This window comes from Chelonoidis abingdonii, chromosome 26, assembly GCF_003597395.2.
Source record: "Chelonoidis abingdonii isolate Lonesome George chromosome 26, CheloAbing_2.0, whole genome shotgun sequence".
NCBI lineage: Eukaryota > Metazoa > Chordata > Testudines > Testudinidae > Chelonoidis > Chelonoidis abingdonii.
This window is the reverse complement of record NC_133794.1, coordinates 318,536-345,770: the sequence shown is the minus strand read 5'-3', so window position 1 is coordinate 345,770 and position 27,235 is coordinate 318,536. Positions and strand designations below refer to the sequence as shown.

The window sequence follows — 27,235 nt, the reverse complement described above, 5'->3', positions numbered from 1 at the left end:
ACATACAAAACCTGGAAGGGGAAGCGGGATTGGACCAAATCCTCTCTCTGATCCTAATCCACAACTTCTACTGAATTCAAAGGCCACCTCAGGGTTGTATCTGGGTGTCTCTTCCAGATTTAAAGGGCCAGATCCCAGGTCAGAGAGCAGTTATTTCTTAGGGAACGCACAGCATGCGCGGGGAAGGGGGGATTTGCAGAGCTCTTGTGTGCTATGTATGTGAGCTAGCTTTCAGTTTCACTGTAATGTGTAAATAATAAAATAACCTGCTTATGGACCTTGGTTGCTTCTTTGGTGTGAGGGGTTGCTATCAGGTTCTGCCTCTCCTGGAAACCTAGGGTCCAATTCTAAAGCCTCTTTATGCCAATCTGTCAGTATAAAGGGGCTTTAAAGTGGGCAGAAATGGCCCTGTGATTAGTCCTCCAGTGCAGGAGTCCTTCCTGGCTGCTGTAGAGCTATCATCAAATCTCTACATTGGCCCTGACTCCAAACTGAGAGCGATAACTGTGTCAGCCCCCTTCTGTTCACCAGTATTTATTTATATTATCTGGGCACTTACAGTCCCACGATGCTTGGTGCTGTACATACACACAGTCAGAGACAATCCCTGTCCCAAAGAGCTTACAAGCGAAGTAGACATGATGGACACAAGGTGGGAGAACAGAAGGATTATTACCCCTGTTAGACAGAGGGGGAACTGGAGATCAGGTGACTTGGCTAAAGTCACATAAAGAGCCTGTAGCAGAATCAGGAAGTAAATTCTGTTCTGCTGTATTAGGATGGTTTTTTGGTTAAGACATCAGACTTTCGCCATATCTTTCCCTCCAATGTCCATCCCTAAGTCTGGTAATATTTTCAAGTGTTCGTCACACAACATGGTGGTGTCTACCCCTGCCCTGTGCTTCAGGGGGACACAGTGTCCAAAATGGCCTGAACGGTTAGTGAGGGGCTTGGCGCCGGCAGCAGCAAGTGTCCCAGCCCCAGCCTGCTCCACTCCACCCCACTGGCTTGCGGTGTTGCTCAGGGGTGGGGCCTTGGGGGAGTGCGGGAGTGGGGGTGAGATGGGAAGAGATGGGGCAGAGACAGTGCACCAGGAAGTTGAAAGCTCCCTGCAGGCTGTTGACAATGGTGAATAAATACGCCATGGCCGTGGCTGCTGGGCTGACTTGGAGGAGACCAAGCTCCATGTGCAGCCCAGAATGTAGAGCTGGGCGATGGCTTTAAAGGTCAGTAACCTCGAAAAAGGCAGATGGAGAGATCCTGTTACAATAACCCTATGGAGAGCAATTGGGTCAGAGGATCTGGGCAGAGTGGGGTGGAGCTACTGGCCCCTGCTCTCCTGTGTGGGACAGGGTTACTGTCAATGCAAACACACTGGGAATTCATTCCCATGGATCCTAGATATGCTTTTCCCCTCCTCAGGGCCGGCTCCAGCATTTTTCCACCCCAAGCAGGAAAAAAAAAAGCTTTGATCACTATGGGCGACACTTCACTGGCAGCTCTACTGCTGCTTCATTCTTCAGCAGCAATTCGGTGGCAGGTCCTTCATTCCGAGAGGGAGTGATAGGCTTGCTGCCGAAGAGTCAGACATGCCACCCCTCTCTGTTGGCCGCCCCAAGCACCTGCTTGTTGCGCTGGTGCCTGGAGCCAGCCCTGCCCCTCCTGCAATTCCTCACTCCCTCAGCAGGCCAAGGACCTTCCAAACCAGGGATCTGATCCTCCAGGGTTGCTTTGTTTCCTTCTCAACTGTGCTCTTTGAGAGTGGACACGTGCACTGAGGGAGGAGAATCTGTTTCTCAAGATCCACTGGGTCAGGGCAAAGAACGTCACATTTACCTTTGGAAACAGCAGGAAATATTTCCTGTAACATGTTTCATCCGGAGCTGATGACTCCAGCAGAGGCAGAGAATGATCCCAGGAGACTGATCTGAATGCTGCACAACCAGGGACCCTCATCCCTTCTCCTGTAATATCCTCTAGCAGCTCTCGGTCCTCCCCATGCATAGAGCTGATGGCACAGTCAGGGCTGAGATGGATCAATAGGATCACAGAGGCCAGATTCTGCTCAGAGTTAAAAATGAAGTAACTCCAGTCTCCAGTGGGGTCAGTTTACACCAGCGTAACTGAGAGCAGGATCTGAGTCACTCTGTCTCTAGGCTCTTCCCTGCCACTTTCAGGCTGTAAATAAACTCCCCAGCCCTGGGACCTGGGGAAGAAACTGTGTGGACTTTGTCATCTTCGCTCCATCAAATATAGGTCCTTTCCCTCACCAAACACTTCATGGTGCAACCCTTCCCTTCCAAATTGCTTTGGTCAATAAATGGATTAGACCAAACTCTTGCTGTCCTCAAGGTGAGCTCCCACTGGTTTCTGTGGCAGCTGTGCCCGAGTAAAGGCTGTCAGCCTGGGGATACAGCACAGGGACTAATCCCTGGACTAGCCAAAGCAGATGAGCCATGTGGGACTGTGTTTCATGGGCCATGTTCTCCTCCTGGCTGCTCTGAAATCAGTGGAGTCACAGAGGTGAGAGGATAAGGGGGTCCTTTGGTTCTGTGTGGTACCCACCAGGATTATGGGACAGACTGGACCCAGGAAGCTCCAATGAAAGCCTCTGTTCAGGCTGAGCCAGCAGCTACAGGCAGGGAGGAAGAAAAAGCACATTATCCCAGAGCAGTGACATTAATATGAATATATTACCCCTTTTCAGCCTGTCAGGGTCCCCCTCCACTCTGAACTCTGGGGTACAGATGTGAACTCTGGGGTACAGACACCTGCATGAAAGACCCCCTAAGCTTATATTATACTAGCTTAGGTTAAAAACTTCCCCAAGGCACAAATTCCTTTCCTTGTCCTTGGACGATATTGCTTGGAACCCTATCCCCCCAAAATATCCCCCCAAACCCCTTCACCTCCTGTTCTGGGGAGGCTTGAGAATAATATTGGTTAGCAATGTGAGCACAGACCAGAGCCTTTGTCTTCAGGACACCAAAAATCAATCAGGTTCTTAAAAGCAAAACTTTATTTACAAAAAAAAAGTAAAAGAATCACACCTGCAAAATTAGGATGGAAGGTAACTTTACAGGGTAAATAAAAAGATTTAAAACATAGAGGATTCCCCTCTGGCTCAGCTTCACAGTTACAAAACAGGAATAAAATTATCTCTTAGCATAGGGAAAATTCACACGCTAAAGCAAAAGATAATCTAATGTATTTCCTTGCTTTACTTAACAGTTTCTGTAATTTTAGATGGATTATTCCAGGTATATTTTCAGGAGATGTTGTAACTGCTTGGCTTCTCTCTCCATCCAGAGAGGGAAAAAACAGAGCCAAAAACAAATCCTCCCCTCGCCCCCTAGATTAGAAAGTATCTTCTTTCCTCATTGTTCCTTCAGGTCAGGTGCCAACTGGGTTATTTGACCTACTTAACCCCTTACAGGTAAAGCGATTCAATACAGCTGCCAAGGAGGGATTTTATGCTAGCCTTCTTTCTATATCTATGACACAGCCACTGGAGCAGATTGTGTCCTGAAACAAAAAATAGATTACACTGAAAACCTTGAACACAGTCTCAGAGCCAGGTGTGGACCCCAGTTATACCAGTGTGAATCCAGAGACACTCCATAAGAATCCATGGAGTTAATCCTGATTTACACAGATGTAAACGCTCAGAGCTCAGATACCATGGTGATGGGTGTGGAATAAGAACCTGGGGGGATAGAGTGAGATAAGCAACAGAGATGTGAGCAAGTCTGGCCTGCTGGTGCCAACAAAGTGCGCAGATTACTCTTTCTCTGGCAGATTCGTGGAGTATTGATGGAGAGCCACAGACTCAGCTGATGTAAATCGGTTTAGCTGCATTGAAAGCAGTGGAACTACACTGATTTACACCATCCAAGGGTCGTGCCTGGAGTGTCTAGAAGAAGCCACAGCCTTCTTAGTGGAAGTTCCTCATTTTAGAGGAGGGAGAAGAAAGAGGGAATCCTCAGGGCTTTGTACACAGGAAGAAGGTTGGTTGTTTCCTTTCCACCAGCACTGCAAACCCGGCCTGGGACCTGGGAGTCGAGCTGGGATCATTAGTGGGGTGAGGTCTGTAGATATATGGCAGGTGGGCAACTCAGCTACAGTTCTCGGGGCAGCTTAGTGTCAATGTGGAGGGCGAAGGGTCTGCACTTACTGTCTGGGAGTTCTGTAGCCACCTGGGTTGAATGCTGCAAAAATAGCCACCATTGGCTGGGCTAGGAATCTGTAGCCGAACAGGTACATGAAACTCTTCTTGAACTGGCTGGTGCAGGGGTAATTCACGACCTGCAGATTCCTGATGGTGAGGAAAAGGTGGAGCCCCTCCAGGAACATCCAGGTGAAGCAGGCCAGAAAGAGGTAGGAAGTCAGCAATGACAGCACATGCCATCTGGGAGAGACAGAGAGCCCAGGAACACTGCAATGGGAAAGAGAAATGCTGAGTATGGGGAAGACCTGCGGGGGGGTCACACCAGGACTCTTGTTAGCACAGCTCTCCAGTTATAGCGCTCGGTGACCCAGAGATGGCAGGTTCCTTGGTCTATGGAGGGTCCTGCAGGTGCACATTGCTGATGCAGGAAGGGAGCAGAGATCAGTGGTTAGAGCAGGGTTCAAGGGATCCCGGTTCTGTTCCCAGCCCTGCCACAGATTCCCTGGGTGACAGTGGGCATGTCACTTGTCTCCCTATGCCTCAATTCCAATCCTGTGACATAGGTATAGAACTGGCCACACTCCTGGAGATGAGGAGACTCCCAGTGTGAAGAGGACTAACCTCCCCTGTGTCCTGGACAGCCCAGAATCTGGGGAGCACAACAGGTGCAAAGCCACACACCCCAGCCCTGCTGCGAGTGGAAGCAGAGGCGGCGAGTTGTATGGGCCTGTGGTGCCCAGGCTTCATCAATATTCAGGGCCTGGAGGCCCAGCTCCATCAATGTTTAGGCCAGGTCTCTCCCCCAGCCCCACTTGCCACCCCTGCGTGCCTCCCCCAAGTGTCCCCGGCCCCCACTTGCTGCCCCCGTGCACCTCCCCGGGGCCCCGGAGCATAGCATCCCTGTCTCTCCCCTGCACCTCCACGCTGCCTCACTGCATCAACTGCCACCACAGGGTCCTAGTGCCTCCATCCACTACTGCCAGGTCAGACTGACCCTGAACCTGCCCTTCCTCCTCAGACCCTTTCATTTTCCAGAGGGACCCTCCACCAGCACAGCCGCCCCCCGCATCTGCAGTCACTGCTCCTGCCCCATGCTGGACAAGGGGCAGCCCCACACCCCACCCTCAGTGAGGCTACAGTGGGGGGTAGCAGTAGGGGAGGAGGTGCACATGCAGGGGAGGCAAGGGGGCTTCCTGTACCTGAGAGGGGTCCTAGAAGCATGTGCAGTGACAGTGGTGCGAGATAAGTGAGGTGCGGGGGGGGGCCCTCCCCCAGAGCTCGCTGCTGCCTTCAGGGAGAGGATTGGGGGGAATTCTCCTCTCTGGCCCTTGCCCTGGGGCAGCCTGTCCGCATCCCAAACTTCTCATCCCCAGCCCTGTCCCACCCCAGAGCCCGCACTCCTGGCCAGAGCCCTCACCCACTACACCTCAACCCTCTTCCTCAACTCTGAGCCCCTCCCACACTCCAAACCCCTTAGCCCCACTCCACCCCCGAGCCCTCACCCCCTGCACCCCAACCCTCCGCCATAGTCCTGGGCCCCTCCCACACCCCAAACCCCTCATCACCAGACCCACGCCAGAGCCCTCACATTTTGACATTATTTTAAAAAATATACAGTAACTCCTCGCTTAACGTTGTAGTTATGTTTCTGAAAAATGTTACTTTAAGTGAAATGATGTTAAGCGAATCCAATTTCCCCATGAGAATTAATGCAAATAGTGGGGTTAGGTTCCAGGGATTGTTTTATTTTTATTTTTTTTTGCCAGACATATTTTATATAGAGAGGATGTATAAGGATGATTTAGTTGCAGATGGATCCTGTTTTGAGCAGGGGGTTGGACTAGATACCTCCCGAGGTCCCTTCCAACCCTGATATTCTATGATTCTATGAAAATATAACCCACACAAAAATTGTTGTTATTGGGTCAGGATAGTTTCCTGGGACTGAAACCTTGTCAGTCCACATGGACTAGGCCCAGTGAGCAGTCAGCACTTCTAGGAATATCCTTTAGGTCCTTTACCACCCATTGGGTGCTTTGGTTTTTACCACCAATTTGTACATGACACTCTCAGGGGCTTCAGAACCCATCATCATGTTGCTCCTTTATTGAAAACAGCTGATAGCTGCTACTTGTTGGCTTATCTGTGTGTGAGGTGGGAGCTGGGGAAGATCGAGGACGCTGTCTCTGCTGAACATGATGAGCCCTCTTAGAACCCCACCAGGAGCTGCACCAGTCCACATTTCTAACAGGAGGTGCGTGTGAGGGAACAGACAATTCCCTGGGGTGTTAGTAGCAGGTACAGATGGAACACGTTCACCACCATCTCTGGCTAATATGTCAGATGTGTTAGTCATGTGAAGGGGAGATGTTTTGTTGGAGGCAGGAGGACACTTTTATCCAGAGGTCGGTTAAAGCAGGATGCACAGCTCCTGAGCTTGCAGGAAATCCATGAACCCATTAAGTTTGAATCTGATGAGGACGTCTGGTGAGGAAGCAGAACCTGGATCCACCATGGAGATGAGGCATGGCGCCAGGAGCACGTTTGCAAACGGGGAACCTTTTGCCCTTCACACTGATTGGCTCGGAATCTTGATTAGTCTTAACACACATGCTCCACAACCAGAATTCATGGGGTGTCTGTGTATATTTTAATATCATGCACTGCATACCCCTTCCACATATGGGGCAGCTGTGGCAGAGCCAAGAACAGATGCACATCTGCCATTCCGCTGCACGGTCATAGTCATGTGACTATCCTACAGCTCAAGTAGAGAGCTGAGACCTACATTAACCAACAGTTCATTGTGCAGCTACATCTCAACCCAGCCCCTATTCTGCCAAGGGCCAATGTGCAGTGAAAGAAGTGAAACTTAAATCTATTTTTAGAAAAACTAGTACTGAATTAGGCCCTGAGCACACCTCCTTTTTGGAAGTTCAAGGTCACTTTTTCTGCAGCTCTCCAAAGCGAGCAAGACAGCTGCACTGCCTGATACCCTTCCACACACCTGAATCTACAGAGACCATTAGGCAACATCTCCTTAGAACGACCAAGCTGATTTTCACCAGCTGAGTATCTGAATGGTGCTGAGGAGATAGGAGAGAGTTGGTGAAAGTCTTAACCAAAAAATCATCCTAAGGCAGCAGAACTGAATTTAGTTCCTGATTCTGCTACAGGCTCCCTATGCGAGTTTAGCCAAGTCATCTGATCCCCTCTTCCCCCTCTGTCTGAAAGGGGTAATAATCCTTCTGTTCTCTCACCTTGTGTCCATCTTGTCTATTTATCTTGTAAGCTCTTTGGGACAGGGATTGTCTGACTATGTATGTACAGCACCAAGCATAGTGGGACTGTATGTGCCCAGATAATATAAATAAATACTGGTGAACAGAAGTGGGCTGACACAGTCACTGCCCTCAGTTTGGAGAAGTTTCTTACAGAAAGATGACATCAGCGAATTTCACAGTGTTGTGGGAACAGCACGGTTTGAAAATAAATTTCCTTAAAAAAAAAAAACAGTAGAAGAGCATTTAGTGGTGCAGTGACAGCGCTGGAGCTGAAAATCGATTACAGGCCAGGTCCTCAGCTGATGTAAACTAGAGTGTTTTCAAAGATCCTTCTGGGCCTTGGGAAGCAGACAATAGCCATGAAACAATGTGCTTCAGCCATGCCCTCAGCAGCACCTCCACCCCACCACTCACAACCCCCATCCCAGGGCTGGGGGCAGGGCCAATGTAGAGATTTGATGATAGCTCTACAGCAGCCAGGAAGGACTCCTGCACTGGAGGACTAATCACAGGGCCATTTCTGCCCACTTTAAAGCCCCTTTACACTGACAGATTGGCATAAAGAGGCTTTAGAATTGGACCCTAGGTTTAAAGGAGAGGCAGAACCTGATAGCAACCCCTCACACCAAAGAAGCAACCAAGGTCCATAAGCAGGTTATTTTATTATTTACACATTACAGTGAAACTGAAAGCTAGCTCACATACATAGCACACAAGAGCTCTGCAAATCCCCCCTTCCCCGCGCATGGTGTGCTTTCCCTACGAAATAACTGCTCTCTGACCTGGGATCTGGCCCTTTAAATCTGGAAGAGACACCCAGATACAACCTTAGGGTGGCCTTTGAATTCAGTAGGAGTTGTGGATTAGGATCAGAGAGAGGATTTGGTCCAATCCCGCTTCCCCTTCCAGGTTTTGTATGTAGTTGTGATGAAGAATGGCAGCTGAAGCACCTGCCCCACTGGCACAGCAAAGCCGGCTGTGTGATAAACATTGTTGGTTGGAGAGGTGATTGTTTCATGGAGATGAAGTGGAGGGCTCTCCCCAACTCACCTGCCAGCAAAACAAATATACACTGAGTGCCAATCCCATGGGAAACTCCAGTCAACTTTAATGGGATCAGGACTGGGTCCTCATTCAGGAATAGTGCAGAGTCTGCAAAATTCAGACAGCTTCCGCTGAAGTGACATCACGTGCACGGAAATAACTAAACAAAAGTAGACAAAGCCAGCTCCCTTCCCCCACCAACTCACAGGTAATATAGGCTGCTCTAAATAAACCAGAAATGTCCACTTCCAGACAAAGGTTGTGTCTTCTCGTGTTGGGACTGGAGCTGAGAGGTTTTTCCATATATAAGTCTCCACTTTTCCCTCCAGACAAAACTTCTGGATCCTTTCCCAGTAGAGGTTATGGAACCAGAGGAAATTCCACTGAATGTTAACTCTCCGGTGGAGATGGCCATCTGCACTGACAAGATTTCCACCCAGGTTTTGGTTTACAGACTTCCCCGCTTGGGTAATTACCTGAATTTGTGTTAAAGCGAACACCTTCCCAGCCCATGCCACAGTGTGTGATGCATGGAGCTTGCAAAGCAGCAAAGGGAAGGAAAGGTGGAGGTGCGCAAGAAAGGAGGAGTTCCGTGCTGGGTTCTAGGAGACCTGGGATTCCCCCTTGATTTGGATGCAATTGAATCTCACTAAGACTCCCAATGCCGTTTTCAGATGGATTAAAACAAGCATATGTCACTCAGGGGACAAAGCACCTCAGGTGCTAAAACAGACCTAGATGGATGCGACTTTTGGATTCTGGTAGTGGAACAGAATAGAGGATCTCTTACCATCTTGGCGCTGGTAGTTACAGTGGACACAGACAGAGTAAAATTTTGAGTTGTGGGGTTGGGTTTTCTTGTGCCTTTAATCCATCTCCTGTATTTCTCTCTCACCTGGAGAATAAGGGACATGGTCACTACATCATGGAAGTAACAGCCTCAGGCCAGGCCACTGCTAGGCCCGTGAAGTCACTGTGTGGCTGATGACGCATCATGGGCATTACCTGGCGATTGAGGAGGCAGTGCACCAGGAAGATGAAGACTACCTGCAGACTGTTGACAATGGTGAATAAATAGGCCATGACCATTTTTGCTGAGCCAACTTGGAAGAGACCAAGACTCCATGTGCAGTCCAGAATGAATAGCTGGGAGATAGCTTTAAAAGTCAGTAGTCTGGATAAAGGCAGACAGAGAGATCCCATTATAACGACCCTATGGTGAGTGACTGAGTCAGGGGGCTCTGGGCAGTGCGGAGCGAAACAGTTGGCAACTGCTTTACTGTGTCTTAGGGTTACTGTCAAGATGAACACATGCCTATGAATCTGAAATACAATATTGTGCTCAACCATCTTCCCCCACTACACACACACCTTCCCCTCCTACAGGTGGCTCTTCCAAAGCAAATGGTTCAACCTCGCATTACAGTTTTGTCTCTAATCCCTTCACATCAGGCCCTGACAATGTGACAATCAAGTGGGAACAAGATATTGGGCTCTCAGGACCCCATCTATGTTGTTCCATATATAGACAGAGGGATTGATACAGAGCACACTTGCCTTCCTCCTCAATGGATGGCACTTTACCTCAACAGTATCCACAGCCCCAGGGAAAAGAGAGGAGTTTACTCCCTAAGCAGCACATGGCCCAGCTCTGAATATCAGCACAGACTTGCATTTCTCCTTACACAGCTCTAGGCACATGCAGTAAGTAACACCATGACTTTCTGAAGCCTCAACATTCTGATCTGGTTCCAAAATCTTTTTCCTCTCTCATGTCTCCATCCAGAACTCTCAGGTGGTGGCCCTGATCTTGTTCCTCTTCAACAAACAGATTTCATAATGACTTCAGCGGGCTTTGGAACAGACTGCAACTGTCATCTCAATATACATCCAGGGACCAACATGATGCACGTGGCAGAAAAGTTTGTCCCAGGATGATCCTTTACTGCCATAGGCATCTCCTCTCTCCTAACCTGACCCTTCAATTGCCACCCTGGCTGTGCTGTGTCTAATTTAAGATCCGATACAGCATATCCTTATTCATGCAAAATGTCCTTATTTTGGCAGATGGTCCCATGGACAACTTTAGGACTCATGAGTAAGGGACTCCTGATGCGAGTTAGGGTTTCTCAGCTCCTTGGGCCATGAGACTGTTACTCTTTCATCAAGCTGAAGGTCGCCAAGATAACCTGGAAACCCTACAGTGGCATGTGCTCAGCTGTATGGTGGCAGCAATCTGTGCAGAATCCCACAGGAATTCCCCATACAGGAGGCTCACTGGACCCTTCTTGTAGATTTAGTGCTGTCCTACCTGGTGTCTTTGAGAGTGGACACATCTTCATTAAGGGAGGAGAGTTTGTCTCTCAGGATCCGGAGGGTTACAATAAAAAATGTTAAATTTATCTGTGGAAACAGCGTGAAATATTCTTTGTAAAATATGCCAGCCAAGGCCAGTCTCTCTGGGATGAGACGGCTGCAGAGCAGTGACTGCTCGTCAAGTTGGGCTATATACCATTCCCTGCCAGATCTTGGTCCCAGGCCCTGCAGAGAACTGTTGGCATAGGCAGGGCTGCAATGCATCACATGTGATCATACAGCCAGAGGGCCACATTCTGCTCTTCTCTGAATCTGGAGGGACTCCACTGATTCCAGTGGGGTCTGCAGTTATTACAGATTTCGAGCCATGTGATTTGGCCCAAAGCTTCTAGATCCTGTCTATAGTGTTCCCTTCAGTTCTGAGGCTGAAATTAATTCTTAACCCGCTGCCTGAGATGGGCAGGAATCTGCAAGGACATTTGCTACCTTTATCTCTTGCAACAATGTATCCTTCCATCCTCAAACTCCCCACACTGCAGCCACCTTCCCTTCCCCCATCACTTGGGTTATTTACCAGCCAGGCTGGACAAGGCAAGGGACAAAACTATCCTCATTCCCGCAGAGGTCCCACTTGCTTCCATGGCAGCACTGCATGAGTAATGACATATTTTAATTCATCATAGTATGGTAGCACCTAGAGGCTCCAACTAAGACTGCACTGGGTTCTGTACTCACAAATAAAAAGGGGAAGCCCCTGTTCTGAGCATTTGTTCACAAAATAACTAGGCAAGACCACAGGCGCCGGCTTCCTCCGAGACACAGGGTGCTCAACCCTCAACTCTGCCCCAGGCCCTACCCCCACCCAACCCTTTGTCCCAAGCTCCCACCCCACCTCTTCCTACCTCCACTTGACCCCTAACCCCACCGCCACCCCCACCGGCTTCCTCCGAGACACAGGGTGCTCAACCCTCAACTCTGCCCCAGGCCCTACCCCCACCCAACCCTTTGTCCCAAGGCCCCACCCCACCTCTTCCTACCCCCATTCCATCCTTTTCTCCCTCCTCTTCCCTGCCTCTTTCTGGCCCCCACCCTGAGCACGCCCCATCCCCACTCCTCCCTCCCTCCCATGTGCCAGGGAGCAGCTGTTCCATGGCGTGCAGGAGGCACTGGGAAGGAGTTGAGGGGGAGGAGTTTATCAGCAGGGCCTGCGGACCCCCTTGAGTGCCCTCACAGACCCCAGTTTGAGAAATGCTGCTCTGGCAGATAGTGAGGAAAAGGAAGCAGGTGCCACAATAGTGATATGGACTTCACCTGTCTCCTTTCACTTCATTTTGCCAGAGAATGTCATGGTGTGATAGTCAGCAGCGATCCCCAAACAGCTAGTAGCCTTATAATAGCTGGCAACCATTAGGGGAAATTGGACACCTCACGGACACAGTAGCCTGAACTTTTGAACTGTCTTCCCTTATCGGTCTTGAGGCAGTTGAAGCTGGTCCTAAGCCGGTTTTTGTTGAGCAGATTGNCCACCCCTTCTCCAAGCCCCCGACTCTTCCTACCCCACCCCAGCTCTTCCGACCTAGTTCTGCCTCCTCTCCCGCAGCACCTCCTGCACAGCACAGAACAGCTGATTGCTGCAGGTGGGATAGAGAGGAAGTTGTTGATCGGTGGGGCTGCTGGTGGGCAGGAGGCACGAGGTGCGTAGTAGGGGAGGTGGTTGCCAGTGGGTGCTGAGCATCCACTAATTTTTTTTGGTGCCTATGGGCAAGACAGACAAAGGGTGGGAGGAGAAACAGAGGTACAGTAAGGGGAAGTTACTTCCCAAGTTAACACAGCAGGCCAGTGGAAGAGTCAGGGCTCCTGACTCACAACCCAGTGCCTGACCCATTCGCCCTGACTGACTCCATAGAATGTAGGCTGTTGTGTTAGGGGGAAATCCTGCACTGGCCAAAGAGAAGTGGATGAAATGGGATCTTTTAGGACTCTTTCATTTTAAATTCTCTGGAAGATATCTGGGCTCCACTGGAAACCACAGGGTTGCAGAGGTGAGAGGAGAATGGCCCTGTGGTTTAGTGAGGTACCCACCAGGATTATGGCACAGACTGGACCCAGGAAGCTCCAATGAAATCCTCTGTCCAGGCTGAGCCAGCAGCTACAGGGAGGGAGGAAGAAGAAGGTGACTTTAATGGGATTACTGCCCTTTTTCAGCCCCAGGGGCAGAGAGGGGGTGTCACAGGGCAGCTGGCTCTCAAAAGCGAGATGGATCTCAGCCTGCCTGTGACATGGCCAACTCTCTTGCTGGCAGCAGGCAAACAGTCCTCCCCATCTACCTTAGCATCTCCTGCTTCCAGCCACCACTTCCTCTTTCACCTCCTCACATGACCCTTTCTCGTGGATGGGCGCAGTATTGATGGAGGGCCAGACATGCAGCGGATGGACATTGGCCTAGCTGCACTCAAAGAAGTGGAGCTGCCCTGATTTACAGCAGCTGAGGATCTTGCCTGAGGTGTCTAGAACATGCCACACTCTGTTTTAGTGGAGTCACTCACTTTAGAGAGGGGATCCTCAGGGATTTTCACACAGTAAGAAGGTGCATTTGTTTCCTATCCACCAGCGCCACAAACCCAGCCTAGGAGCTGGGAGTTAAGCTGGGATCTTTCTGGCTTGTTCTTCTCCATAGTCAGTGGGGTGAGGAGTGTAGATGTCCAACAGGGGGCAACTCAGCTGCAGTGCTCGGGGCAACTTAATGTCCCTGGGGATGGGAAGGGTCCCCGGGGCACATTCAGCTCACAGGCAGGGTGATCCGGGAAATCTAGGTTCAAGTCAGACCTGGGATGAGCTGGACAGGCACATGGAAGCCCCATCCCAGCTCCCCTTTGGGATGGGCGCTGCACGTACTGTGTGGAAGTTCAGTAGCCTTCCGGATTCACGGCTGCAGAAATAGCCACCACCAGGGCTGGGAATCCGTAGCTGAACGGGTACATGAATCTCTTCTTGAACCGGCTGGTGCCAGTGTAATTCACGACCTTCAGGTTCCTGACGGCGAGGAAGAGGTGCAGCCCCTCCAGGAACATCCAACTGAAGCAGGCTAGGAAGACGTAGTATAGGAGGCCAGCAATGACAGCACAGACCACCTGAGGACAGGACGAGAGAGAGTTCTGGAACACTGCTTCCGGGAAGAGAAATACTGAATTTGGAGATGGAGGGGTCTTTGGGGAGGATCACACAGGGCTTTTTATTAACACATCTCTCTAGTTATGATGCTCTCCCAGACACAATACCTTCTTCAGTCTCTGAGGGGCTTGTCTAAGGGCAAGCTGGCTGGCCCTTTCAATCATTCAGAGTCTAGCCTGGTCCTGATCTCCACTCAGAAAAGATGGTTTCGGGGGGTTGTAATTCCCAAATAAATTGTGGAAATTATTGAATACTGTGAGGAATCCTAAGAAAGGGAGCAGGGTCATAAACAAGTTCCCGGTCCTCATAACAGGGAGAGACCTGGAGGGTGTAGGTTCTCTTCTCTATATCTGCTTCAGGGTATAGGTTTCTTGCATCTGCCCATCAATCTGGGGGCAGAGAGGACAGGCAGGGGCTGAGACTCTGGAAATTGGTTTTCCTTTGTCTGAATGATGAAGGAAGGAGCCCACAAGGAAAAGGGAAGGACTGGTTTCACCCATAGAGATTTCTTTTGGAGGGGAATAAAAATTATTTCTGAAGGACTAAAGAGCATGAAATAAATGTTACCGTCCAGCTGAGGGTATAAAAAGGTGCTGGGGTGAGGGGAGCTTTAGAAATGCTGACAGAGGATCTGGACACAGCTCAATTTTCAACCAAGAATAGAAGTGGGTAACAGACCCGAATGCCAGTGCGCTTCACTGTGGTGAGGAAGAGCAGGTCGGCCAGGAAGAGGCAGAGGCAGAGTTGCAGATGAAGGGAGGTGCTAACATTGCGGATGGAGCGGCACAGGAGGAAGGTGAGGATGGCGAGGAAGAGGCACAGCAGGGAGAGGGTCAGTCCCACATAGGTGATGATGGTCAGTGGGCCACTCTCCTGTAACACAGCAAAGGGAGAATCACCAGTGAGCCCTGTGACACTATATGGGAAATAAAGGGAAGTAAGGAGAACCCTGGAGAATTACAGACAATTCAGTTTAGCTTCCGTACCTGGAAAGATAATGGAGCAAATAATTAAGCAATCAATTTGCAAACACCCACAGGATAATAAGGTGATAAATAACATGAATTTGTCAAGAACCAATCGTGTCAAAACAGCCTGACAGCTTTCTTTGACAGGGTAACAAGCCTTATGGATGGGGGTGGAGGGGAGAAGAGGTAGATGTGGTATATCTTGACTATAGTAAGGCTTTTGATACTGGAGGGAAGTGGTGGAATCTCCATCCTTAGAGGTTTTTAAGGAAGACAAAGTCCTGGCTGGGATGATTTAGTTGGTGTTGGTCTTGCTTTGAGCAGGGGATTGGACTAGATGACCTCCTGAGATCTCTTCCAACCCTAATATTCTATGATTCTATGACCGTCTCATAAATAATAAGGTGGGTGCATAACTGGTTGGAAAATCATTCCCAGAGACTAGTTATCAGTGGTTCAAAGTCATGCTGGAAGGGCATATCGAGTGGGGTCCCACAGGGCTTGATTCTGGGTCCAGTTCTGTTTAATATCTTCATGAATGATTTAGATAATGGCATAGAGAGTACATTTATAAAGTTTTTGGAAGATACCAAGCTGGGTAGGGTTGCAAGAGCTTTGGAGGATAGAATTAAAATTCAAAATGATCTGGACAAACTGGAGAAATTGTTTGAAGTAAATAGGATGAAAGTCAATAAAGACAAATGCAAAGTACTCCACTTATGAAGAAATAATCAGTTGCACACTTACAAAACGGGAAATCACTGCCTAGGAAGGAGTACTGAAGAAAGGAATCTGGGGGTTATAGTGGATCCAGAGCCATCCTTAGGGGGCCTTACACAGTATTATTAAACTGGTGCCCCTATGCCTGATGGTAGCCCGGGCTCACAGCCCATGGGGCGGTAGGACGGAGGGAGGAGGTAGCAAAGGATACCGAGACGCCCAGCCTGCCTCATGGTGGCAGAAAGCCACAATTCCTTGCAGAGACCCCTGTACCCTCTCCCTCACGCAGAATGTGTGGCGCTTGCGCATTCATCTCTATGAATATGGCCCTTGCCTGACGAGACTGCAGCGTGCACTGGGTGTGTGGGAGCTGACCCCCACTTACCTGCTATCATAGGTGGTGCATGAAGCTGCCCTTTGGGGAACCTAGCTCCCCAGCCCACCTCTTCTGCCTGTGGCCCTGCCCATACTCCACCTCGGCTCTGCCCAGGCTCCGTCCCCACTCTCCCCAGGCTCCTCCCCTCCTCTCCCCACTGTTTCCCTCCTTTCTTCCCTCCCCCTCCCTGCTCACCCCCTTCCAGCCAAATCTCTGAACCCAAATGAAGCAAATGACATTAGAAAGAAATTGCAGAAGAGTGGGGTTTTTTCAAAAGAAAATGGAGCATGTTTTCCACTGCATGCTAGAAGTGAAGACATGCAGAAGGTACCTAATTAAAAGCACTAAATTTAGGAATAAAAAATGTCAGTCACAGGTATTTTGACAGGTTTCAGAGTAGCAGCCATGTTAGTCTGTATCCGCAAAAAGAACAGGAGCAAATGTGGCACCTTAGAGACTAACAAATTTATTTCAGCATAAGCTTTTGTGAGCTACAGCTCACTTCTTTGGATGCACAGAATGGAACACACAGACAGGAGATATTTATAGGCCATCCACACTGTAGATTACTACGAAGAGAGTGGACTATGGTGATGGCAATTATTTTTTTCCTTAATTCTTTTTTGGTATATGTAGTGTCCAATTTCAATTGAGTTGAGTCTATTGTCAGCAGGAGATAAAAAACCTTGAAGTGATAAATTGATAGAGGTGTGAGGAGAACTTAACATAATAAATAGAACCAATTTGTAGTGGGGACACTCGCACCCAACCGATTTCAGTCTCTGAAGTATATAAACTTAAGATATAAATTGTATCACTAATTGCATATTAATATCGAGATTCAAGCAGTCTACTCTTATTAGAACTCTATTTTTGAAGTTTTTTTTGTTGCAAAATCAACCTTCAAGTCTGTCACTGAGTGGGTTAGAGAGGCTGAAGATGTAATCTCACTGGTTTTGATGTTATGATTCTGATGTCAGATTTGTGTCCATTTTCTTTTGCGGAGAGACTGTCCGGTTTGCGCCAAATGTACATGGCAGGAGGAGCATTCCATGGCACATGATGGCATATATCACGTTGGTAGATATACAAGTGAATGAGCCTGATGGCGTGCTGATGTGGTTAGGTCCTATTATGGTGCACTTGAATAGGATATGATGGACAAGAAGTTGGCATTCGGGCTTTTGTGTGAGGATAGGTTTCCTGGGTTAGTGAGTTTATGTTGTTATGGTGTGTGGTATTAGCTGGTGAATTATTTGCTTCAGTTGGGATGCTGGTCTGATAAGCAAGCAAACTGGCCTGTCTCCCCAAGATCTGTAAGAATTGAGGGGTCATCTTTCAGGATAAGGTTGTAGATTTAACATATTGATGAATGCGTGGAGGGAGGTTAGTTGGGAGCTGTAGGTGGATGGCTAGTGTGAGTATCTACATACTTTCTGTGGTTGGGCCTGGTTCTGTAGTAGGTGACTTTCTGGTACTCTTCTGTCTCTGTCAATCTGTTTTTTGTCAACTTCAGCAGGGTGGGTACTGTAGTTTTAAAGAATGCTTGATAGAGATCTTTAGGTGTTTTATCTCTGTCTGAGGGAAATTGAACAAATATGGTTGTATCTTTAGAGTGTGGCTGTAACAATGGATCGTGTGGTGCATCCTGGATGAATATTGTGGGGGGGCACGCCGGCATCGTAGGTAGCTTAGTGGTCATGGTTTGCTGGTATAGAGTGGGTTGTTTATGTGACCATGGCTTATTAGCCACAGTATGGTCTAGGAAATGGACTGCCTTGTGTGGATTGGTCTAGCTGAGCTTGCATGGTGGGATGGAAATTGTTGCGAAATAATCCGTAGGTGGAAAATTAAAACTCGGAGGGGGCGTCTTGTCCATGTGTCCAGAGTGAGATGTCATCAATGTAGTGCAAGTAGAGTAGGGGCATTGATGGGACAAGAGCTGAGGAAGCGTTGTTCTAAAATCAGCCATAAAGATGTTGGTGTACTGTGAAGAAACATGAGGGTACCCATAGCAGTGCCGCTGGGACTTGAAGTAATATTGTCCCAAAAAATGTGAAATAGTTGTCGTGAGTGACAAATGGAGACGAAAGTTCTCAGCCCCACCAGCGTTGAGCCGATTCGCCATCACCTAGCTGTGAAGGATACTGTTCCTGATGGCTTGTAGTCCATCTTTGTGTGGAATGTTGGTGTAGAGGGCTTCCACATCCATAGTGGCCAGGATGGTGTTTTCTGGAAGATCAGAGATGGATTGTAAAAGCAGCAAACAATCCTGTGGCACCTTATAGACTAACAGACATTTTGGAGCATGAGCTTTTGTGGGTGAATACCCACTTCATCGGATGCAAGTAGTGGCAAGATGGATTGTAGTTTCCTCAGGAAGTCAGTGGTGTCTCGAAGATAGCTGGGAGTGCTGGTAGCATAGGGCCTGAGGAGAGAGTTCACATAGCCAGACAATCTTGTTGTTAAGGTGTTAATGCTTCAGATGATGGGGCGTCCAGGATTTCCAGGTTTATGGATCTTGGGTAGCAAATAGAATACACCTGGTCGGGGTTCTAGGCATGTGTCTGTACAGATCTGTTCCTGTGCTTTCTCAGGGAGTTTCTTGAGCAGCTGGTGTAGTTTCTGTTGGTAATCATCAGTGGGATCAGAGGATAATGGCCTGTAGAACGTGGAGTTAGAGAGCTGCCTAGCAGCATCTTGTTCATATTCCACTTATTCATTCCTGCTGACAATAGCTCATCTCAGTTGATTGGACTCTTCCAGTTGGTATGCATACTTCCATCTTTTCGTGTTCTCTGTATGTATAAATATCTCCTGTCTGTGTGTTCCATTCTGTGCATCCGAAGAAGTGAGCTGTAGCCACGAAAGCTTATGCTGAAATAAATTTGTTAGTCTCTAAGGTGCCACAAGTACTCCTGTTTTTTTTACAGGTATTTTGATATACCCTGAAGTCTGTCAGAGATTTATTTGCAAAAACTTTATAGTAAGGGCAAGTCAGCTGTCCTGCCGAATACAACATTAAATATTATGGAATACGTGATGCAGCTCTTCCTTGTTTTACATTTTCTTAATCGGTATTTCTAAGCTGATTTTATATTTTAAATATACTCTTAAGCCTTCATAAAGTAACCTTTCCAGATTACTACATATTTAACTCCCTGAAACAAAGACATTAGTTTAAATTAATCAGTCAGAGGTTTAGTGTGTTCATAAAAATGTTCATTGCTTTTAGAAAAAGGGAACAATAATTTACTTTGTGTGATCTCCATAACAACAGACATGTTTGCGAAATTTCACTAACTTTAAAAAATAAGTTTCCAAAGATTTTAGGCATAACAAAGGATTTTATATCTTACTAAGGTACTGATTTTTCTGGAGAAGTCTCTTAAAACTAGTTCATCAAATAGTCAGAAGTAAAAAAAGGGAAACTCGTTTGTCTGAAGGAAAGGAGTGTTGTCCCTAGCCTCTCTTCAAGGGAGGGTGAAGGGAAAAAGGGATGGACAGAAAGGACAGGAAGACTTTGGAAGCAAGTTTTTTTGTATTATAGCAATTAAAATTAAAATGTGTATTGTAGATAAGTGGTATTTTGAAGGATTTAGTTAAAAAACTCAGTGTCTGAAGATCCAAGCATTTAGAGCGAAAGATGAAGACTCACGTTGTGGATCTAAAAACCGGTGCAAGGATTTTTTGGAGATGTGATTTTATAATCTTCAGCAATCTGCTAAGGAAATATTTTTAAAGCAAATTTTAAACTAAGGTCCTGTAGACTGACATGTTCTGAGTAAATATTACAGTAATGCACAACTGTTTGTCAGTAAATTCAGAAACTGACAGTATACACCTAGAGACAGTGATGAGCTGCCAAAATCTTAACAACCGGTTCCCTATAAAAAGTTCTGAATTAAGGGGGAGGGAGACGGGGGAGGAGCCAGGGCAGGGGGAGACATACTTTTGGGGCCGTGGGCCCCTGCAAGGCCTGGGGCAAATTGCCTCACTTGCCTTCCCCACCTCCCCGCGGCCCTGGAGCTCGCAGCCCCCCGCCTTACCTTGCCGGCAGCTCAAAGCATCAGGACGACTCAGGAGCTCAGCTGAGCTACCCAACTGCTGGCCATGCTGCAGCTCTGCAGAGGGGTGGGGGAGAAGGCTGGGGGAGACAGCCTTGTGGGGCCGGGGGCCCGGGGCAAATTACCCCACTTCCCCCCCCATGGCCCCAGAGCTCGCAGCCCCCGCCCCCCTTATCTTGGCAGCATCCCAGAGCTCAGCTGAGCTGTCCAGCTGCTGGCCATGCTGCAGCTCTGCGGGGTGGGAGAAGTGGGGAAGAGCCCGGGGGAGATATCCTAGTGGGGCCGGGGGCCCCTGCAGGGCCTGGGCCAATTGCCCCACTTTCCCCCTCCCCTCACCTCTGGCCAGCCCTGGAGCTTGCAGTAGACCCTCCCTCCTTGCCGGCCATTCAAAAAGCGGCAGCAGGACGACTCCCGAGCTCAGCTGAGCTATACAGCTGGTGCTGGTGGCTGGCCACGCTGCAGCTGGGGGGAAACAAGGGAGGGCCGGGGGAGCCTCAGCCTACCCAGCTGGGAATCCTGAGAGCAACAGGATGGTCTGGCCTGCGGACCGGAGTTCTTTGCCCACCTCCTGGCCCTTTAACAACCGGTTCTCCACGGAGGTCTAATTTTAGCAACCAGTTCTTGGGAACTGGTGGGAACTGGCTCCAGCTCACCACTGCCTAGGGGTTGGCAAATGCCTGTGAAATGCTTTCATTACCACTTGAATGGCTCTTTGAATAGCTGAAGGCTTTTTTATTTTTAAGTTACTAGATCCCCTCCGGAGTAAGAGTCACCAGGCTGCAGCAGCTAGCTGTGGGAGCCTGCAGGAAAGGTCAGCACAGGCATAGGAAGATGTGGAAAGGTGGACACTAAGACCCTGGAGTGCCCCAAATTTTTGGGTGCCCTATGCAGCCATGTTTGCATATGCCTAAGGATGGCCCTGAGTGGATCACAAGCTAAATATGAGTCAACAGTATAATGCGGTTGCAAAAAAAGCAAACATCATTCTGGGATGTATTAGTAGGAGTATTGTGAGCAAGACACGAGAAGTCATGCTTCCGCTCTGCTCCACGCTGATTAGGCCTCAACTGGAAAATTGTGTCCAGTTCTGGGCACCACATTTCAGGAAAGATGTGAACAAGTTGTAGAAAGTCCAGAGAAGAGCAATAAAAATGATTAAAGGTCTAGAAAACATGACCTGTGAGGGAAGATTGAAAAAATTGGGTTTGTTTAGTCTGGAGAAGAGAAGTCTGAGTGGGGACATGAGAACAGTTCTCAAATACATAAAATGTTCCTACAAGGAGGAGGGAGAAAAATTGTTCTGCTTAACCTCTGAGGATAGGACAAGAAGCAATGGGCTAAAATTGTTGCAAGGGCGGTTTAGGTTGGACATTAGGAAAAGCTTCCTAATAAATTCCCTAGGGAGGTTGTGGAATCTCCGTCTTTGGGGATTTTTAAGAGCAAGTCAGACAAACACCTGTCAGGGATGATCTAGATAATACTTAGTCCTGTCTTGAGTGCAGGGGACTGGACTAGATGACTTCGCAAGGTCCCTTCCAGTTCTATGATTCTATGGAATATGAGTGACCATTTATAATATTATGGATACCAACACAGTAACTCCTCACTTAAACTTATCCCAGTTAATGTTGTTACGTTGCTGATCAATTAGAGAACATGCTTGTTTAAAGTTGTGTAATGCTCCCTTCTAACGTCGTTTGGCAGCCACCTGCTTTGTCCACTGCTTGCAGGAAGAGCAGCCCGTTGCAGCTAGCTGGTGGGAGCTTGGAACCAGGGTGGACTGTCAGCCCCCCTATCAGCTCCCCACTCCCCTAAGTTCCCTGTGCAGCCTGCAGTTCAGCTGTGTCCCTCCCCCCACTGCCATGTGCTGCTCCTGGCCTCTGCCTTGGAGCTGCTCCCTGAGACTTCTGCTTGCTATGCTGGGGGGAGAGGGAAGGAAGAGGGGGGCTAATGTCAAGGTGTCCCCCTCCCCCCTGCTCCTGCACCCTGCTTACCCCATCTTCCATAGAGCAGGGCTCAGGACGGAGGGAGTTGTAGCAGCTGTGGTCTCAGCAAGCTGATCTAATTAACAAGGCAGTGTACTTAAGGGAAATGTTATATCTCCCTCCATTCTTGCTGCCTTGCAGAGTGAGAGAGTTAACCCTTGAGGGTTCAGCCAATTGCTAGTTCATCATTTAGCAGTAAGGGAAATACCCCACCCTCTGACTCCTCCACCTCAACCACGCTTCACAATCATCATCACTGTGTACCAGTATTAAACTGTTTTAAAAAAAATAAAAAATAAAGTAATTGGAGATATACCTATCTCCCAGAACTGGAAGGGACCTTACAAGGTCAGTTGAGTCCAGCCCCCTGCCTTCACTAGCAGGACCAATTTTTGGCCCTGATTCCTAAGTGGCCCTCTCAAGGATTGAGCTCACAATTCTGGGTTTAGCAGGCCAATACTCAAACCACTGAGCTATCCCTCCCCCTTATACTTATACTGTCTGTGTGTGTTTGTGTGTGTATATCATATAGTCTTTTGTCTGGTGAAAAAAATTTCCCTGGAACCTAAACTCTTCATTTACATTAATTCTTATGGGGAAATTGGATTCGCTTAACATTGTTTCGCTTAAAGTGGCATTTTTCAGGAACATAACTACAACGTTAAGTGAGGAGTTACTGTATTACAAAATTGCAATGAATCTTACAAGATATGCCATGTAAGGTATCAGCTGAAAAGTTATGATTTGCTAAGTATGATAATCTTGTTTATATATATGCATTATCTTTGCATTGTGAGTTATAAATATGTGTGATATATCTGTGCTGTGTTTCTGGGTGACACTCCTAGACAGATTAGCATCAGCACTATTCAGTCTGTTTGATGGCCCATCAAGGGTAATCAGCTATACCAACATTCTCAAATGGGAGGTCCACAGGTCCCGCTGACCAAGTCCTGCATCTCCCTCTCAATGTCTTCTGCATGCCAGGGAACAGCTGTTCTGCAGCATGCAGGAGGCGCTGAGAGGAAGAAGGAGAAGCGTGGATGGGGTGCACTTGGGGTAGGGGTTGGAAAGAGGCAAGGAAGAGGAGAAGCAGGGGTGGAGCGGGGGCACAAAGAGGTAGTGTGGGGCCTTGGGGGAATGGATGGAATGGGGGTGGGGTCTGGGGCTGAGCAGGAGGCTTGAGGGTCTGCAAAAATTTTAAATCAAAATGGGGACCTTGGGTTGCAAAAGTTTGAGAACTGCTGAGCTCTACAATGAACCCATTGAGAGAAGCCAGGAGCTATGCCCATGAGTCAGCAGGACATGTAGGGACATGCCTATGGACAGGGGACTCCAAGTACCTTTCCTTGCCCATGTGCTGTGAGCTTGTGTTAGGGACAAAGGAAATACAAGCCACATGGAAAAGGATAGAAAAAAGCAGCTGCATCACCTCCATTTTGTCTTCAGTCCTGCTTCTCACTTCTGGAGTAACTTCTCTACAAAAGGAAGCTTTAACAAAGGTCTGATAGACCCATCTAAGCTTTGGGTGTGTTCCAGAGGGACTTTATAAGCCAACAAACTCACTAAGGCTGCTAAGAACCTGATATATGGACCTTGAATTCATATGTATCAGATTGCTTTGATCATTTAACAGCTCTCTTCTCTTTCTTTTCTTTTCATTTATAATAAAACCTTTAATTTTAGATTCTAAAGGATTGGCTGTCAGTGTGGTATTTTAGGTAAGATCCAAACTAATATAGACCTGGCAATGTGGCTGCCCCTTTCGGGATCAGAGGAATATTTTGTTAAGTAACTAGAGTTTTAAGTGTGAGTTCTTTTTTTCAGCTTCTCGATAACCGGTGTAGGGGATCTGGAGCACAGACTGTGACTGGTTAGTGATTCTAACTACAGTGTTAATCACCAGTTCTGGGGGAATCTGCTCTCCTTTCTACAGCCTGCCCTGACCTTGGCATTGTCAGTGTGGGCTACTCTAAGCACCTCAGATCACAACTCCAGCCCAGCCCCCTTGACACTGACACATCTTGTATGGCCACAGATTATACCCTGAGGTTCTGACTCAGCATTCATTCAGGCAAAATTCCCACTGATTTTACCCTAGTCAGGAGCTCAGAGTCCAGCCCTTTGATCTGAGTCTGACAGTGAGATACCTCCACTCCAGTGAGACCCATAAGGAGTGCGAAGCTGGAGAGATGGTCACAGCTGCAGATGGTGTGAGTGCTGTTCGTGTGGAGAACGGTGCAGCCATCCTCAACCCAAGTGCCATTTCCAGTGAACACAGGAAGTCTCTTCCTCCTCTTTCTTTGCCTGGAAAAAAAAACAACCCATCCTCCTCCTCACTGGATCATGGGGAGAACACTGTTTCTTTAGTCATACTTCTCTAATAGACCATCATAAACCTGAAATCACCAATGGCTTCATGGCTCTCATTGTGCTGCACGTAACAGCCGTGTGGGACTTCCCATTGGCAGTGGAAATACAAGCGAGATCTTCCAGCTCCAACAGCACAAGCCCCTGATCCCAGAACTAAAGTGGTAATTCCCTTAACTCTGAGCACTGTAGGGTCTACGACACACAATTGTGTTGTTCCAATTTAAGCCATTAAAAGGCATTCACACACACACCCACAAATACCCACATGCACTCTAGTGAGTTCATTACTTCATCAAAGAAGGCATCATGCTGTTTCCCTGAACTTTGCTATCCATAGGGCAGAGGTCTCCAAACTGTGGGGTGCATTCCCCTAGGGGGACATACAGGAAACTTCAGAGGGACATGACAGGCATCGAGGACATGGGGGGGGGCAGAGAGGGAGCACCACCCAGACCCTCCCCACCCTGAGCTCTGCTCTGGTCCCACCAGTAGCCGCATCCCCAACTTCCAGCCCCATGCCTGGCACCATCCCAAACCTCAGCATGGCTCCATTCCCAGCCCCAGCCCTAGCCCCTTATGGATCCATTCCCAGCCCAGGCTGGGGGCAGGGGCGGGGCTGGGATACAAGCCACACCTGACCCTGGGCTTGGCTGCAGGTTTCCACTGCAGCTCAGCTGCTTCTCCACTCCCACCCCCACCCTCGGCCCCCAGCCATGGCTCGGGCCCTGATCCCATCCCCAAACCCAACACAGCCGCGGCCTCAGCCTCAGCCCCCTTACCCCGTCCGTGTCCTTTCCCCCTGCCGCTGAGCTGTGGTCCCGCTCCCATCTCCAGCTCAGAGGGTGAGGCGTGGATAATGGTAAGGGTGGGGGACAATCCTCAAAAGTTTGGGGACCACCGCTATAGGAAGTTGTTTTCCAATTATTCCTGCTCTAAAGGGTGAGCCAGGCACAGATGTTACTCCTGAGCGTTTTACAGGATGAATCATAACCCAGTCAGGCCTGAGGTGAACCCTATGTAACATCCTCCACCAAAACAGCCCCCATGTCAAGACTAAAGATGCTCTCTCTCTTTCTCAGATAAACTGTTTCTCAGTCCAGAGAGGCAACAGAACTCAAATGCCCTGCGGGAGATGCATCTTTTAAGTGACCAGCTGGAGCCCCGGGCACAGAGCAAAGTAAAAGGATCGACACTCACCTGTCTACGGCGCAGGGTGAAGTTCACAGGTTTGGAGAGGTTCATGTGCCTCCCAGCTCTGATAACCCCACTCACCACCCTGGAATTCAGGTGAAAATTCCTCAATTTCTCATCAGCCATTAGATCTCCCTGGTTGAGAAATCTCTTGTTAATGATAAAAGCAGCAGAGAATCCTGTGGCACCTTATAGACTAACAGACGTTTTGGAGCGTGAGCTTTCATGGGTGAATACCCACTTCGTCAGACGCAGGTAGTGGAAATTTCCAGGGGCAGGTATATATATGCTAGCAAGCAAGCTAGAGATAACGAGGTTAGTTCAATCAGGGAGGATTGAGGCCTCTTGTTCAGCAGTTGAAGGTGTGAAAACCAAGGGATGGAGAAAACTGGTTTCTGTAATAGGCAAGTCCATTCACAGTCTTGTTTTAGTCCTGTACTGATGTGTCAAATCCTGCAGATAACTGAAGATCAGCAGTTTCTCTTTGAAGTCTGTCGCTGAAGTTTTTTTGCTGCAGGATGGCCCACCTAACTATAGTGTGGCCGAGGAGGTTGAAAGTCCCTCCTACAGGTTTTTGTGATTGCCATCCTGACATCATTTTGTGTCTCATTATCCTTTTCCATAGAGACTGTCCAGTTTTTGGCCGATGTGAGCATACAGAGGGGCATTGCTGGCAATATGATGGGCAATAATATTACATGGTGGACAGGTGCAGGTGAACTGAACCAGTGATGGTAATGGCTGAGCTGGTAGGTCCTGTGAATGGTGTCCGCTGGGGTAGATATGTGGGCAGAAGATTGGCATCGAGGTCTTTGTTCATGGATGGGTTCCTGAGGCTTATAGTTACTTATGGTACGTGTTCAGTTGCTGGTAGAATAACGTTTCAGGTTGGCAAGGTTGTCCTGTGGGCAAGGATTGGCCTGCCACATCAAGACATGTGAAGTGTGGAATCATTGTCCAGGATGGGTTGTAGAATCCCTGATAGATGCGTTGTGGGGGTTTTAGCTGGGGGCTGTATGTGAATGGCAGGGAGTCCTCTGTTGGTCTTCTTGGGTTTGTCTTGCAAGTAGGAGGCTTCTGGGTACAATCTGGCATCTGTTGATTCGTGTTTCCTATTTCCCACTGTGGGTATGGTAGTTTTGAGCATGCTTGGTGGAGATTTTTGTAGGTGTTGGCTCTGTCTGAGGGTTAGAGCAGACTGCAGTTGACCTCAGTGCTGGCATCGCAATCAACCTCAACCTGGACCCAATCTACACGGGGTTCCACTTTCTAGACACACCACCAGTGCAATAAGTGATGGTCACATTAACACCACCCTATATCGAAAACCTACCGACCGCTATGCCTACCTTCATGCCTCCAGCTTCCATCCCAGGCACATCACACGATCCATTGTCTACAGCCAAGCACTGAGGTAGGATCTATACTGACCAATTAATGCACAGTACGTTGGTGCTCTTTAGAAATCTTACCCCCACACTGCATATTATCCAGCCAGGTAGACAGTCCTAGGTGAAAGGCACTGAGGTGAAGCCATAGTTTTTGTTTGTTAGGAGAGACAGAGGGGTTGGT

The 27,235-nt window shown here is 48.5% G+C and overlaps 1 pseudogene; it reads right to left on the bottom strand.

The window, feature by feature from the left end:
- Positions 1–3,123: 3,123 nt before the first annotated feature.
- LOC116824799 (putative adhesion G protein-coupled receptor E4P) lies at positions 3,124–25,814 on the bottom strand (annotated as a pseudogene).
- Between the last annotated feature and the right edge of the window lie 1,421 nt (positions 25,815–27,235).